Genomic DNA, 14870 nt, shown 5'->3' with positions numbered 1-14870 from the left:
AGAAGACCCGAACAGTTCACCAGTGGACAGTTCCCGGCGAACAACGACTGTTTGCTCATTCGCTTTAATACAATTTTTTTTGCCAAAAATTTGGGTTCACAATTTACATTAAAGTCAATGGTCACCAACTTTAGCGGTTAATAGCAAAGCTCCCTTAAGTGATAGAAACACCACATTTTCATGGTATGTTAAAGAGGACAGTGAGAAGAAGGAAACAAATTCAAAAAGACTTTATAGTTTTGGAGAAAATCAATTTTAAAGTTAAGATAGTAAAAAAGGATATATATGTAAATGACGTAAATGACAGATAATCTATCAAACTAACGGTAGTGTAAATTTACATACATCAAAAGAAAGAGCAGTGTATTTCATGACGGGGTTTACAGGGGGTCAGTGGTGCGAAACCCCGTGGAAGTGGCAATGTTTTAGTCAGGGGTCACTATACAGCCGCAATATGGCTAAATAAGGATCCCTGGAAACGTACCTATTTTTTTTACCAAAAAAATGTGTGGCTGTGGCCAGGCAGAGATCTTCAATTAAGGTCGCAAGTTTAAAGGTATTGGGGTGAGGGAATGTCCAAGCATATTGGCGTGGGAACTTTTTTCTTTTAAAGTTAATGATCTATTCATGGTTAATTAAGAATAATCCATTATTAGCGGTTGTGTTTTTATTTCTTTTAACACTATGTACCCCTCCCTATACACATTTCTCCTGGGGAGGGGACTTGCATCTGTTTGCACCCTTCTTAAAGGGGACTCCCAGATGCCACCATGAACCCCCCTCTTTGGGTGTCGTCGGCTCCCACCTCCTCCTGGGGCATCGGAGGTAGGGAAGAGCCCCTTGTCCATGGATTGCACAAGGGCTCTGGGAAGGAGGGGAAGCTTTGCTGCCCCTCTCCTCAAGAATCATCCCATACCATGGACTATGCAGGCCGGTATAGCTCAGGGTGCAAAGCCCCACGCAGTCAGGGCTCCACATTCTGGCTATCCCAGCCTGCATGGGTGACAGGGGGTTAAAGAGGCTCTGGAGGGGGGGACCACACATCATTTTTTTTTTATTTCCCACACTCTGAACATATTTTTTTAAAAATACATTTATATACATGTTAATACATAACAATAGGGGATCAATAGTGTCTTTTTCTCCTTGTTTTTTTTTTCCTTTTTAATGCATAAAAACATAAAGTAATTACTGAAAACAAGTATAACCCTCTCAAAAACTTAATTTGTGGGGGGGAAAAACAAGATATAGATCATTTAGGTGAGAAAAGTAGTGATAAAATATTGGTGAATGAATGGGAGGATCGCTGTAAAGTGAAAACTGCTTGCATCCTTAAAGGAAACATCAAGCAAAAAATTTAAAATCAGCTTTAATTACTCACCTGGGGCTTTCTCCAGCCCCTTGCAGCCGACTATTCCACGTTGATCGCTCTGCTCTCTGCTGCTGTCCCGGGCTCCCAGCACGCTGTGCAATATGCCACGGACCACGTGGCCATGATTGACTGCGGCGGTTCACGCAGCAGCAGTAAACATGACCTCGAGGTCGGTCTGAACAGCGTGCGGGGAGCCCGGGACGGCGGCGAAGAGCGGAGCAATCAGTGTGGGACAGTCGGCTGTAAGGGACTTGAGAAAGCCCCAGGTGAGTAAAGCTGATTTTACATTTTTTGCCTGATGTTTCCTTTAAGGTGAAACAACCCACAGGCTAAATAAAGTTTCTCTTCAAATAAATTGATTACATGTACCTGTAGTCATTTGGGTATCTAATTTACTCATTAAAATAAAGATGTTGTTCCAAAAATGATAAAACATCTTCTACAGCATGAAAAGTGTCCAGTTGAAGCTACCTTGTTTTATACTTCTGTAGATATACAATGACCTGGATAAATAAGAACCTTCAAAGCATTATTCCTCCAGGCAAGGATCTTGCACAATACATGAGCACTAAAACTAAAATGAATGCTTCTACAATGTATTGAATTTTAGAATGCTATCCATCTTGCATCTACACTTAGTCTAAATAACCCTTTATCCTCTAGTAGAGTGGCATTTTTCAAAAGGCAATATAATGGTAATTGAATATGTATGACAGTATGGATATTTCTGGCTCAATCCTCTGATAAGTGCCCACCTTCAACAGTTTAGTTTGAAGTGAGTTTTACTTTTGATTTAAAAACTGTTATTTTTGTAGTTGTTCCATGTCCCATCATCTCTGCTATGGAATATGTACTCAGGTTTCTTTTACTGTTCATAAACACAGACACAAAAGAAATTCAGCCAAAGTTTTGTGTTTTAATAAAACATGAATATACTGCTGTATCTAATACAGTTTTTTTTATGGCAGTGTACGGTTTGGTATATTTTATTGCTTTTATTTTGACAAACTAATATAAAAAGTTGAGTTTAAAAAATAATTTGTTTATTTACTTCAATGTATACACACACACACACACACACACACACACACACACACACATTCCGGGTGATAGGCTACTTGACTTTGAAATGATAAATAAAGAAACACATATATATATATATATTAATTAATTTATATAGAAAATCAATTTTAACAAATCCATATTTTCAGTACAATGGCCATCAGTCTTCACCTAACCCATGCACATATTCACGCTCATCCTCTGATCTTTGTTAACTGTTTGTGGATTCAAAAATTATAAATCAATTATAAGCACAGGCAATCAATCAGCTCGTTTGACCTGATCACATGTGCTGGAAGGGTACCTGAGCTGACATGTGACATGATGGAAAAAACATGTATGTGTACAGTGCCAAGCTTACAAATAACTAGGCTGTGTTTTTTTTTTTTATCCAATAGATAAATATTCAGGTATGCAAGTGACAACTTGTCTCTAGTAGGGACCTTGTTGGACTATAGCATAACCCCTTATTGATAAGGAATTAGGGCCCTTTTCCACTACAATTGATCTGATCAGAATCGTAAAATGCATTTGATTTGCAATTTGCAAAAGTAGTCATTTTATAATAGAAATCACAAAAACAACATGCATTATGATTTTTTTTTAGAAACACAATTGCATCTTTGCACAATACCACGATTGTGCTTTAATGAAAAAGATAGGCATGCATATAAATTACATTTGTATTTCAAAGAAGAACAATTTTAATGTGTTATTTCCCCATAAGAAGTTGATTTTTCTCCCACAATTCTTATTGTTTCCTGTTTATCATTTCCGGTTATTCCTTAGAGATAGCAGAGATAGCAGATATGGCGTGGCTTACCACTAACAATTTAATAATCAAGACCCAGAGCCTTCCGACTTTATATGAAAAGGGAAAGGAGGATCACAAAGATGCAATGGTGATCAGCAATGCCTGGGCAGAGATAGCTAAATATCTTTATGAAGGATGATGAACTCACAAATAGGGCTAAGAATTCTAAAAGTAAGTATCTAAAATAATAGTTTAAATTAAATAAGTTTAATGCATTTGCTAGTGTGAAAACAGCAACATGTACGTCAGTCAGCCTTCTAATCTGCTAGTAGAGATGGCTCGAACCTCCGATTTTAGGTTCACGAACCTCGAACGCGAACTTCCACAAAAGTTTGGGTTCGCGCAAACTTTGCGAACCGCAATAGACTTCTGTGGGGAGGCAAACTTTGAAAATTACAAACATTTAGGCCTCTTGCACACTGCAAGCAATTCAGATTCAGATTCCACTTTTTAATCTGTTTTTACTTCCGATTCAGATTTAGATTTGCAGTTTGCTCCTTGCACACTGCAAATCTGAATCTGAATCGGAGGTAAAAACTGATTAAAAAGCGGAATCTGAATCAGAATCGCTTGCAGTGTGCAAGAAGCCTAAAATGCTGGCCACAAAAGTGATGGAAAAGACGTTTCAAGGGGCCTAACACCTGGAGGGGGGCATGGCGGAGTGGGATACACACCAAAAGTCCCGAGGGAAAAAATCCGGATTTTACGCACAGCAGGGTTTAAGGGCAGAAATCACATTTTATTGTTCAATTGGAGGCCTAAAGTGCTTTAAAACATCTTGCATGTGTGTACATCAATCAGGTAGTGTAATTAGTGTACTGCTTCACACTGACAGACTAAACTCACTGTGTAACGCACCGCAAACAGCTATTTGTGTAGTGATGGCCGTGCTGGACTGGTGCGCACCATGCCGAGAGTGCAGGTGATGGCGGTTTTCAAGCCCATATGGTCAGGCTGAGGTAGCTGAATGACAGAACAACAGTGACTGAGTGTCCAGCTGATCAAATTTGGTCTGTCCACAATTAAGCCCTTATTATCTATCTTCTTGGGTCAGGTGTGCCCCCCCCCCCCCCCAACCTCAACACACTTATTTAGCCGGTCATTGCTTCATTGTGATTAGAGATGGCCCGAATGTTTCGCTGGCGAATGGCTCCCGGCGAACTTCTGGTGGTTCGCGTTCACCATGTAAGGCAAACTTTTCCGGAAGTTCAGTTCGCCCCCATAGTGCACCATTAGGGTCAACTTTGACCCTCTACATTACAGTCAGCTGGCACATTGTAGCCAATGAGGGTACACTCTCTCATGGAGCCACTCCCCCCTTATAAAAGGCAGGCAGCGTCAGGCTTTGGACTCACTCGTGTGCCTGCATTAATTAGAGAAGGGACAGATGCTGGCAGACTCTTATAGGCAAAGATTAGTTAGGCTCGTGTAGGCTTCTTAGCTTGCTCCTGGCTGATTCTTATTGCTAAAATAACACCCCACAACAGCTCTTTTGAGAGCTAATCTTGTTCTTGTTAACTATTTTTTTTCTGTGTGTCCCACTGACACTTGTGTTGCATAAACAGCCTTGCTAATTCATATTGTGTGTGTGCCACTGCCAGCCAGGCCCAGCACATTCGGTGACTACCTGTGTGTGAGACAGGTGCACATTGTAATACCCAGTACTGCATATACCTACCTGTTGTTCACAGTGCACCCACCTCATTACTGCATATAACCTACCTGTTGTGTTCAGTGCACCCACCTCATCACTGCATATACCTGTTGTGTTCAGTGAACCCACCACATTACTGCATATACCTACCTGTTGTGTTCAGTGAACCCACCTCATCACTGCATATACCTACCTGTCGTGTTCAGTGAAGCCACCTCATCACTGCATATACCTACCTGTTGTGTCCAGCACGGCCGTCACTACGCAAACAGCTGTTTGCGGTGTGTTACACAGTGAGTTTGGTGTGTCAGTGTGAAGCAGTACTCTAATTACACTCCGAGATTGATGTATTATTATTATTATTATTTAGTATATATATATATATATATATATATATATATTGTCTTGTCACTAACTGTCCCTTAAAGGAGCTCACAATCTAATCCCTACCATTGCCATATGTCTATATTACGTAGTGTAAGTACTGTAGTCTAGGGCCAATTTTTAGGGGGAGCCAATTAACTTATCCGTATGTTTTTGGAATGTGGGAGGAAACCGGAGTGCCCAGAGGAAACACACACAGACACGGAGAGAACATACAAACTCTTTGCAGATAGTGCCCTGGCTGGGATTCGAACCAGGGACCCAGAGCTGCAAGGGGAGAGAGCTAACCACTACGCCACCGTGCTGCTGTATACACATGCAAGATGTTTTAAAGTACTTTAGGCCTGCAATTTAGCATTCAATGTGATTTCTGCGCTTAAAGCGCTGCTTTGCGTCAAATCCAGATTTTTCCCCTGGGGCTTTTGGCATGTATCCCACTCCACCATGCCCCCCTCCAGGTGTCAGACCCCTTGAAACATCTTTTCCATCACTTTTGTGGCCAGCATAATTTTTTTCTAGTTTTTAAAGTACGCCTCCCCATTGAAGTCTATTGTGGTTCGCGAAAGTTCGCTCGAACCGAACCTTTTGCGGAAGTTCGCGAACCGAAAATCGGAGGTTCGAGCCATCTCTAATTGTGATACGCAAGCCCCTTCACCGTGGCAAGGTAACGATCACAAAGGGGAATTGACACATGTACACCCCTTTTGTTTTGTTGTTGCAGCCACAGTGCAGCCAGAAAAATTAGTCAGGCATGTACACGCACACAGAGATACTGTGTGAGGACCGACTTAGTCTTGGGGCAGACAGTCACACGGCATGCAGACAGAAATGCTGTGTGTGGGGACTGACTTAGTAATCGGGCAGGCCTGACCATGCTTTGCAGACCAGGCATCCATGGTCAGATGGACCCTTGACCCAACGCTGTGTGCCAGAGATGACACCACTTGCCTTTCAACATCACGGTACAGTTTGGGTATTGCCTTTTTTGAGAAATAATTGCATGATGGTATCTTACACTGCGGTGTGTAGCTTTGCTTTTGTGTGCTGCTTTTCCTCAGGTGGTCATCCCATTGCAGTTTGTGCTTTGTAATCATGTGCCTTCATATGGTAGTTGTTCCTATGTGGGTCTTGGTCTTTCCACGGCTCAATATTCGGTAGCAGAGAGTACAGATGGCATTGCTCTCATCTGAGGCAGACACACAAAAAATTTCCACACAGCTGAGCCCTGAGATGATGGCACTTTGGTGATGGCTGCTGAAGTGAGGTGCCAGAATCAGAGCAGGAGGAGAAAGATATGTCACGCTTCCGTGCGGAAGCTGAGGAAGATGAAGTGTTCTGTGTTAAATAGTCAACTACATCCTGACAATATTGGGGGTCGATGGCTCGTGCCTTCTTCTGAACACTGTACTTTGGTCAAGGGCTGCACAAAATCACGACAGCGCGACCTTGAACAGACCTGCCAGGTGGCCTGCCTCTGGCTCTGCCTCTCGTTTTGTCCATATTGGGGGGGATTTAGTGAAAGGTATGCACTGACTTGACTAATACAATGTGTGGTTACACAGGTGCAGTGAAAAGGTTGCAGTGACTGCTGGTACAACAATGTGCGGTTACACATGTGCAGTCAACAGGTATGCATGTACCGGTATATAAAACAGTGTGCGGTCACACAGGTGCAGTGAACAGGTATGCAGTGACTGGTATTACAAATGTGAAGCTGTCACACTCACAGGTACCCTGAACAGGTATGCAGTGACTAGTATTATAAATGTGCAGCTGTTACACACACAGGTACCGTGAACAGGTATTCAGTGACTGGTATATAATATAACACCATGTGCGGTCATGTAGGTGCACTGAACAGGCATGCAGTGACTGGTATCAATACAATGTGCAGCTGTCACACACACAGGTACTGTGAACAGGTGCAGTGACTGGTATATAACACTGCATGCTTCTGTCACACAGGTGAAGTAAACTTGAACAGGTATGCAGTGATTGGTATTACAAGTGTGCAGCTGTCCCACACACAGGTACCGTGAACAGGTGCAGCGACTGGTATATAACACTGCGTGCTTCTGTCATGCAGGTGCAGTAAACATGAACAGGTATGCAGTGATTGGTATTACAAATGTGCAGCTGCCTGTCACACTCGTGCAGTGAAAAGGTAGGCACTGAATGTGCTGGGCCTGGCAGTGGCACAGTAGGAACTAGCAAGGGGCCAAGGGCCAGCTGCGACTGACTGACTGACAGGGCTGTATATGCAAGTGTCAGTGGGACACACACAGATCACAAGAACAACATTAGCTCTCAAAAGAGCTGTTGAGGGGTGTTTTTTAGCAATAAGTATCCACAAGGAGCAAGCTAACAAGCCTAAAAAGAGCCTAACTAAGCTTTCCCTATGTTTACAGCAGGTTCCTCTCCCTTCTCTAATTACTGCAGCCCCACGAGTGAGGGAAATGGCCGACGCTGCCTGCCTTTTATAAGGGGGGGGGGGGGGTTGCTCCAGGAGGGAGTGTTTGTAAAAACAAAACAGAGGACACCAAGAGCCCAATAGTGCAATATTGTCTGGTAAGCTCAATATATAATGTAATGTCAAAGGTTCTTATACTCACAAAGGTGGGTTACCATCAGGTAACCACTTGACAGGCAGGTGGGGAGTATTAGTACCTGACCCCACTCAGGTCTAAAAATTGCTCTCTGTAGATAGGAAAATTGGGAAAGAACCCCTCCACCAGGGGTGGACTTAATCGTGCTGTAATATGTACGAACAGAGGCGCCAAGCAGAGTAAAACAATGTTCTAAAAATGATAAAAAGAGGGAAGGCGAGGTGGACTTACCTCCCTCTGGTGGTGGACATATACTCAAATGCAGAGTAAAAATTATACAATTTATTCACAACTCCATAAAATCGCAACACGTTTCGCGGTCAACAGTCCCGCTTCATCAGGCAGTACAGGAGCATATAAAACTGGTTCAGGTCCATAAAGCGTGTGAGCGCCTCTGTCACACACTCACATGTTTTATGGACCTGAACCAGTTTTAAATGGTCCTGTACTGCCTGATGAAGCGGGACTGTTGACCGCGAAACGCATTGCGATTTTATGGAGCTGTGAATAAACTGTATATTTTTCCTCTTTTTATCATTTTTAGACCATTGTTTTACTCTGCTTGGCGCCTCTGTTCATACATATTACAGCAGGAGGGAGTGTAGCCTGATTGACTACCATGTGTCTGCTGACTGTGATGTAGAGGGTCAAAGTTGAGCCTAATGATGTAGTATAGGGGGCGGGTCGAACTCGCATATAGTTCGCAAGTTCAGCATGAACGTGAATCACAGAAGTTTGCGCGAATCGGTTTGCGGTCGAACCGTTTGGGCCATCTTTATCTGCTAGTCCTGTCACTCAGTTCTGTCAGCTACTCCTGTCATCCGATACTGTCGCTCAGTCCTTTCAGCAAGTAATGTACAGTTTTTCCATGTCAGACAGCCCTGTCACTCTGTTCTGCCAGCCACTTACGTCAGCCACTCCTGTCATCCAGTTCTGTTAGCCAATCCCGTCAGCCAGTAATGGCCAGTCCATGTCAGACAGTCTGTCCTATCACTCTGTCAGTCACCCCTGTCATCCAGTCCTGCCAGCCAGTCCCTTTAGACAGTAATTTCCAGTCTGTCCAGTCCTGTCAGCCACACCTGTTAACCAACCCTGTCATATAGTCCTGCCAGGTAATCATGTCAGCAAGTACTGTTGCCAGTTTTTCATGACTAGTTTGTATACTCAAATCCTTGTGTTCAGTTTTCTGAATAGTGGAGTTTTCCATTGGATAAGTGGAAATTCACTTCAATCCCAAGTTTTTCCTTTTTAGTAATTACTAGCTGATGGCTTGGCATTGCCCGGGTATATATTTGGCTGGTGTTGAATCTGCCCACCTTTTCTAACCCTAACACACATTTACTCAATTACTCAATGACCTAGTTTTTTTAGCTTTGTGGTCTTTGGCATCAATAATTTGCATTGAAATGAAACAAATTTGATTAGCTGTGGCTCCACCCCCTTTTCTGAATTTTAACCCTAGTCACCCAATGAGGCTTGTGCCATTAACAGTGCAAGAATGGCAGCAATTAAATATTCCCCTTGAAAATCAATAGGTAAATTCTGATTGACGTTTGTAAGCTCCACCCACATTTCTGAATATTAATCCCAGTCACCCAGTGACTAACTGTGCAAAGTTTGAGAACCCTAACATAAACAGTGTAAGAATGGCTGCAGTTTACATTTTCCAGTAAAATTTGTATTTGTCTCTGCCCACTGATGATCCAGTGTTGCCCGAGCATGTATTTGGCTGGGGTTGGCTAAGCTCACTTTTTCTAACTCTAACACACAATTACTCAATGACCAAGTTTGTGAGCCTTGCGGTCTTTGGCATCAATGATTTGCTTTGAAATGAAACAAATCTGATATGGCTCTACCATTAACAGTGTAAGAATGGCTGCAGTTTACATTTTCCCAGTGAAATTTGTATTTGTCTCTACTCACCTTTTGGTTATAGGGATAAAAAGTGTCCTATATGTTATTCCAGATAACGTACTATGAGCTTGATTCACAAAATTATGATAAGTCATATCACGGGCATTTTCACGTTTGCACACAATCGCAAATTAAATTTGCGCGTGAAACCAATTTTGTTTCTGCACGCAAATTCGCATTTGCACGAGAAAACAATATCGTTTACGCCCGAAAATTTGTGTTTGTGCGTGAAAATTTGCGATCGTGCGCAAACGTGAAAATGCCGTGATATGACTTATCATGATTTTGTGAGTCAAGCCCATAGTACATTATCTGGAATAACATATAGGATACTTTTTATCCCCATAACCAAAAAGTGGGTACAGACAAATACAAATTTCACTGGGAAAATGTAAACTGCAGCCTTTCTTACACTGCAAACGGCCGTGATATGACTTATCACGGTTTTGTGAATCAAGCCCTATGTGTGAGCCAAATTTCATTCAAATCCGTTCAGCCATTGTTCGTGATTGAGTAACAAGCATCCAAGCATCCACATTTATAATATTAGTAAGATTAACTGCTTTTAAATAGCCTTTAGACCTGGGGATATTGAAAAGGGGCATCAGCTTCCAGGCACATGGTAAGGAACATTTATAAAATGCAAAAGAGAGTCCAAATTTGGTTCATTATGAAATGGAGTTTTTACTAGTTCCCCTTTGCTGAAAATACATATCACTTAAAGAGACACTAAAGCGAAAAAAAAATATGATATACTGAATTGGTTGTGTACTATGAATAATTACTAGAAGATTAGCAGCAAAGAAAATATTCTCATATTTTTATTTTCAGGTATATAGTGTGTTTTCTAACATTGCATCATTCTCTAATATGTGCAGATTACACAACACTCTGCATTCAAAACGATTCTTTCAGAGCAGTCTGTGAACTAATGACCTCTCCTCTAGCAGATAAAAAGAAAACTGTTCACTTATAGCTGAGATAATAAAAGTCAGAAGACAGCCCTCTCCACGACTTTGAAAGTCGTAGAGATTAATGGCTTTTTTTGCATAGGGATAACAACTGTAGTTTCTTAACTCTTCCTGTACTGGAAACAATTACACTGATGTATCTGATCTTAATGTTTTATTTCTTAGCTGTGCTACACATACAAATCATAATATCATAATTTTTTTTCCGCTTCAGTGTCTCTTCAAAGTGTACCAGAGCTTGTTTAAATAAAAAGATTTATACATACCTGGGGCGAGGAAGCCCCATACGCTCCAATCGCTCCCATGCCGCCATCCTCAGTCTTCTGCAGCGCCGGTACCGGGTCCCCGCACTTCCGCCAGTCGGAGCCAGTCTGGCGTAAGAGAAGAGCATCCTCTACGTATCTCTCCAGCAGCTGTTGGAGAGATATGCAAAGAGCGCACTTCTCCTGCGTAGACTGGAGCTGACTGACGGAAGTGCGGGCCTCGGTATCAGAGCTGGAGAAGTCTGAGGACAGCGGCGTGGGAGCATTCGGAGCGTATGGGGCTGGAGGAAGCTTGAGTATCTATAAATCTTTTTTATTTAAACAAGCTCTGAGTCCCTTTAATGTGAAAACATGTTTTTGTTAAGCTTTTTAGTTTTGGTGAAAATGGTAGCAGCAGAATCGTCATCACAGTCAGACCAGTTTTAATTTAATACTTAAGATTTTAGTTGATTGGGTGAACACTGAATAAGGATTTTCATTTGAATAAGAATGCATTCAAACTGTTTTTTAATTTCACTCAGCTGAATTGAATTTAGTTTTTTTTTTATTGTGCAAATTTTGGATTAGGCAAAATATTTCAAATGTTTTATACTCTTGTGTGTGTGTGCGTGTGTGTGTGTGTGTGTGTGTGTGTGTGTGTGTGTGTGTGCGCGTGCGCGTGTGCGTGTGCGTGTGTGCGTGTGTGTGTGTGTCTCCATGCATGTGTATGTGTTTGTTCACATCCATGAAACAGTAGGTCAACTTGACTTCATAAGCCCATAGAAATGTACCAAAATGTAGCTTTTATTCCTGTCTCATTAAAGAAACAGGGCTATACACATTCTATCTATCACTAGATGGAGCTCCTACTATTGTATATGGGTTTCTATGCAGTTACTGTATAATGTAGTCCCTCACACAATTGTGTCTGACTGGCTCTTGCCGGTAAGAGTCTTGTTTTATATTCTCTGCTTTTATCCTGATAGTATAATTGGAACTCTAGATAGATAGATAGATAGATAGATAGATAGATAGATAGATAGATAGATAGATAGATAGATAGATAGATAGATAGATAGATTTTGTATATTGGTGCAGGGCCGGGCCGAGGCAGAGGCTGAAGGGGCTCCAGCCTCAGGGTGCAGTGTAGGAGGGGGCGCACAATTCATTCAGCTGTCATTCCCAATTGTGTTTGAAGCAAAGAGAAATAAGAAAAGGGGATACATAGCAGTGACTGCAAGCCAGATAACTAGAGATTAAGGTGATGGGGAGGTTGTGGGTCCTGGGGCGCCTCTTAGTCTAATAGCAATTAGTGTGTGACGGCTGGGGTGGGAGGGATGGGGGGCGTGCTTTGCTGTCTCAGCCTTGGGTGCTGAAGGACATTGTCCCGGCTCTGTATTGGTGTACACCATTGTCTGCATTATTATGTACCCCATGTTTGTTTCTTACTTTGTACAGTGCCACAGAATATGTTGGCACTTTAAAAATCAATAATAATAATGCAATTAAATGTGAATAGCCCTGTTTTAATATATATATGTGTTATTATATGTCTATGGGTATATGACGTCAAGTTGACCTAGTGTTTTATAGTTATTGTTCCCTGCTGCTATTTCATGTCATTGATGTACTGTGTATTTGATTTTTGTTCACATGCATATATATAAATCAGTGGATGCAAATTTTAGATTTCTTTTTATCTAGAACGAGGCTGAAGATAAGAACATCTGATTTCTCATCTACGTTAGCTTCCAATCCTTTTGTTACAAAATTAAGGTACTCTAGAGATGGTTTTGTGATATTTGCACCATATTTTTTGGTCCAGTGCTTTCAGTGCAAAGTTTTAAGATAGCTGCTGCATGACCCTATAACTGCTTTAGTTTGCTTTAGCACTTATAGTCTTATCCTCAGTTAAGTAGTGTTCTAATTTGTCAAATTTACCTTATTAAATTAACACCATGTTGCCCTTGATAAAATATAACTTATTTGTATTGCTGTGTATGTGTCATAATTATAGATCTAAGAAACAATTAGCACTAAAAAGAATTGTTATGCATGATGCATTCAAAATATGATACTGCAGGTTACTACAGTTATTTACAGTGTGTGTGTGTGTGTGTGTTTTGTGTGTGTGTTATGGTGTGTGTGTGCGTGTGAGTGTGTTATGGTGTGTGTGTGTTTTATCCTTTCCCTCCCTAAGCAAAATGTTAAATTAAATTGCAAATCTTTTCTCTAGTGGTCCCTTCCGTGCGTGCGTGTGTGTGTTTTGTGTGTGTGTTATGGTGTGTGTGTTATGGTGTGTAATGTGTGTGTGTTATTGTGTGTGTTATGGTGTGTGTGTGTGTGTGTGTGTGTTGTGTGTGTGTGTTATGGTGTGTGTTATGGTGTGTGTGTGTGTGTGTGTGTTGTGTGTGTGTGTTATGGTGTGTGTGTGTGTTTTGTGTTATGGTGTGTGTCGTGTGTGTGTTATGGTGTATGTGTGTGTGTGTGTGTTTTGTGTGTGTGTTTTGTGTGTGTGTTATGGTGTGTGTGTTATGGTGTGTGTTGTGTGTTTGTGTTATGGTGTGTGTTATGGTGTATGTGTGTGTGTGTGGTGTGTGTGTGGCGTGTGTGTGTGTTATGGTGTATTGGTGTATGTGTGTGTGTGTGTGTGTGTGTGTGTGTGTGTGTGTGTGTGTGTGTTATCCTTTCCCTCCCTAAGCAAAGTGTTAAATTAAATTGCAAATCTTTTCTCTAGTGGTCCATTCCTGTCTACATGCATCTTTGCAAATTATTCTACTTACATTAGGCTTTCACATCAAATAAAACTCGATGTCTCTTGTATTAAAATCCATAACTTAGCTGCATACGTGATTTAATACATGCAATCAGTACAGCTTGAAAACTGCATGTCAACATCATTTAAAGAAACACAAGAAAAAATGTAAAGCTTAATAATATACATGATTAAAAAATTTCCCTTGATGACAACTACATGGATTTTGGGAGTTTTAACAGTTTTTTTTTGTAGACTGTTGCCTTTCTCTGCTGTACAGTGTGGACAGTGTGCCTGCTATAGTCTATAGATTATTAAATACGATGCTACACAGAGAACAAGCATATGTCTATTTGCAATTCATTTGCACAAGAGGAATTGTTTGTTAGGATACCTTAGTCCTCATGAAAATTTAAAAAGAGGGGCAGGCATGTCTAGTGGGCTCTCCTCATGCCCACTGCTCCCCCCATTGAGGAAAGCCCACTACACATGCCTGCTCCACCCATTTTTAAATTTTCATGAGGACTAAGGTATCCTTTAAGGGTATATTGAGCCTGATACAGTATACTAAGAGGTCTTCAAACTACTACAGGTCTTCAAACATCTCCAGTGAGACTTTCATAAGTGGTCCAACAAACCTGAACTGGACTTTTTTAAACGGACTTGGTACAAACTAACAGGGGATGTTAAAAGGTTATAATATTTGCACTTGGATGACTACATAAATGCATGATCTTTCCAATAAATGTAGGCTGTTCTGTATTCATTAAACTAATTAACCACTTGAGGACCGTGGGCTTTACCCCCCTTAAAGGAAAACTTAAGTAAAAAAAAAAAAAATGACATTTACTCACCTGGGGCATCCCTCAGCACCCCGAAGCTGGATGGTGCCCTCGCAGCCCCGCTCCGATCGTCCTGTCCCCGCCGGCGGCTACTTCCGGTTCGGCGACAGCCGCCGACAGGCTGGGAACGCGGCTGTTTTTCCGCGTTCCCAGCCGCTGCTATCACCCTCTATGCTGCTATAGCGTATATATATACGCTATAGCAGCATAGAGGGTATATATAGCGTATATATATACGCTATAGCAGCATAGAG

This window comes from Hyperolius riggenbachi, chromosome 5 (genome assembly GCF_040937935.1).
Source record: "Hyperolius riggenbachi isolate aHypRig1 chromosome 5, aHypRig1.pri, whole genome shotgun sequence".
Lineage (NCBI taxonomy): Eukaryota > Metazoa > Chordata > Amphibia > Anura > Hyperoliidae > Hyperolius > Hyperolius riggenbachi.
Note: the sequence above shows the minus strand (reverse complement) of the source record.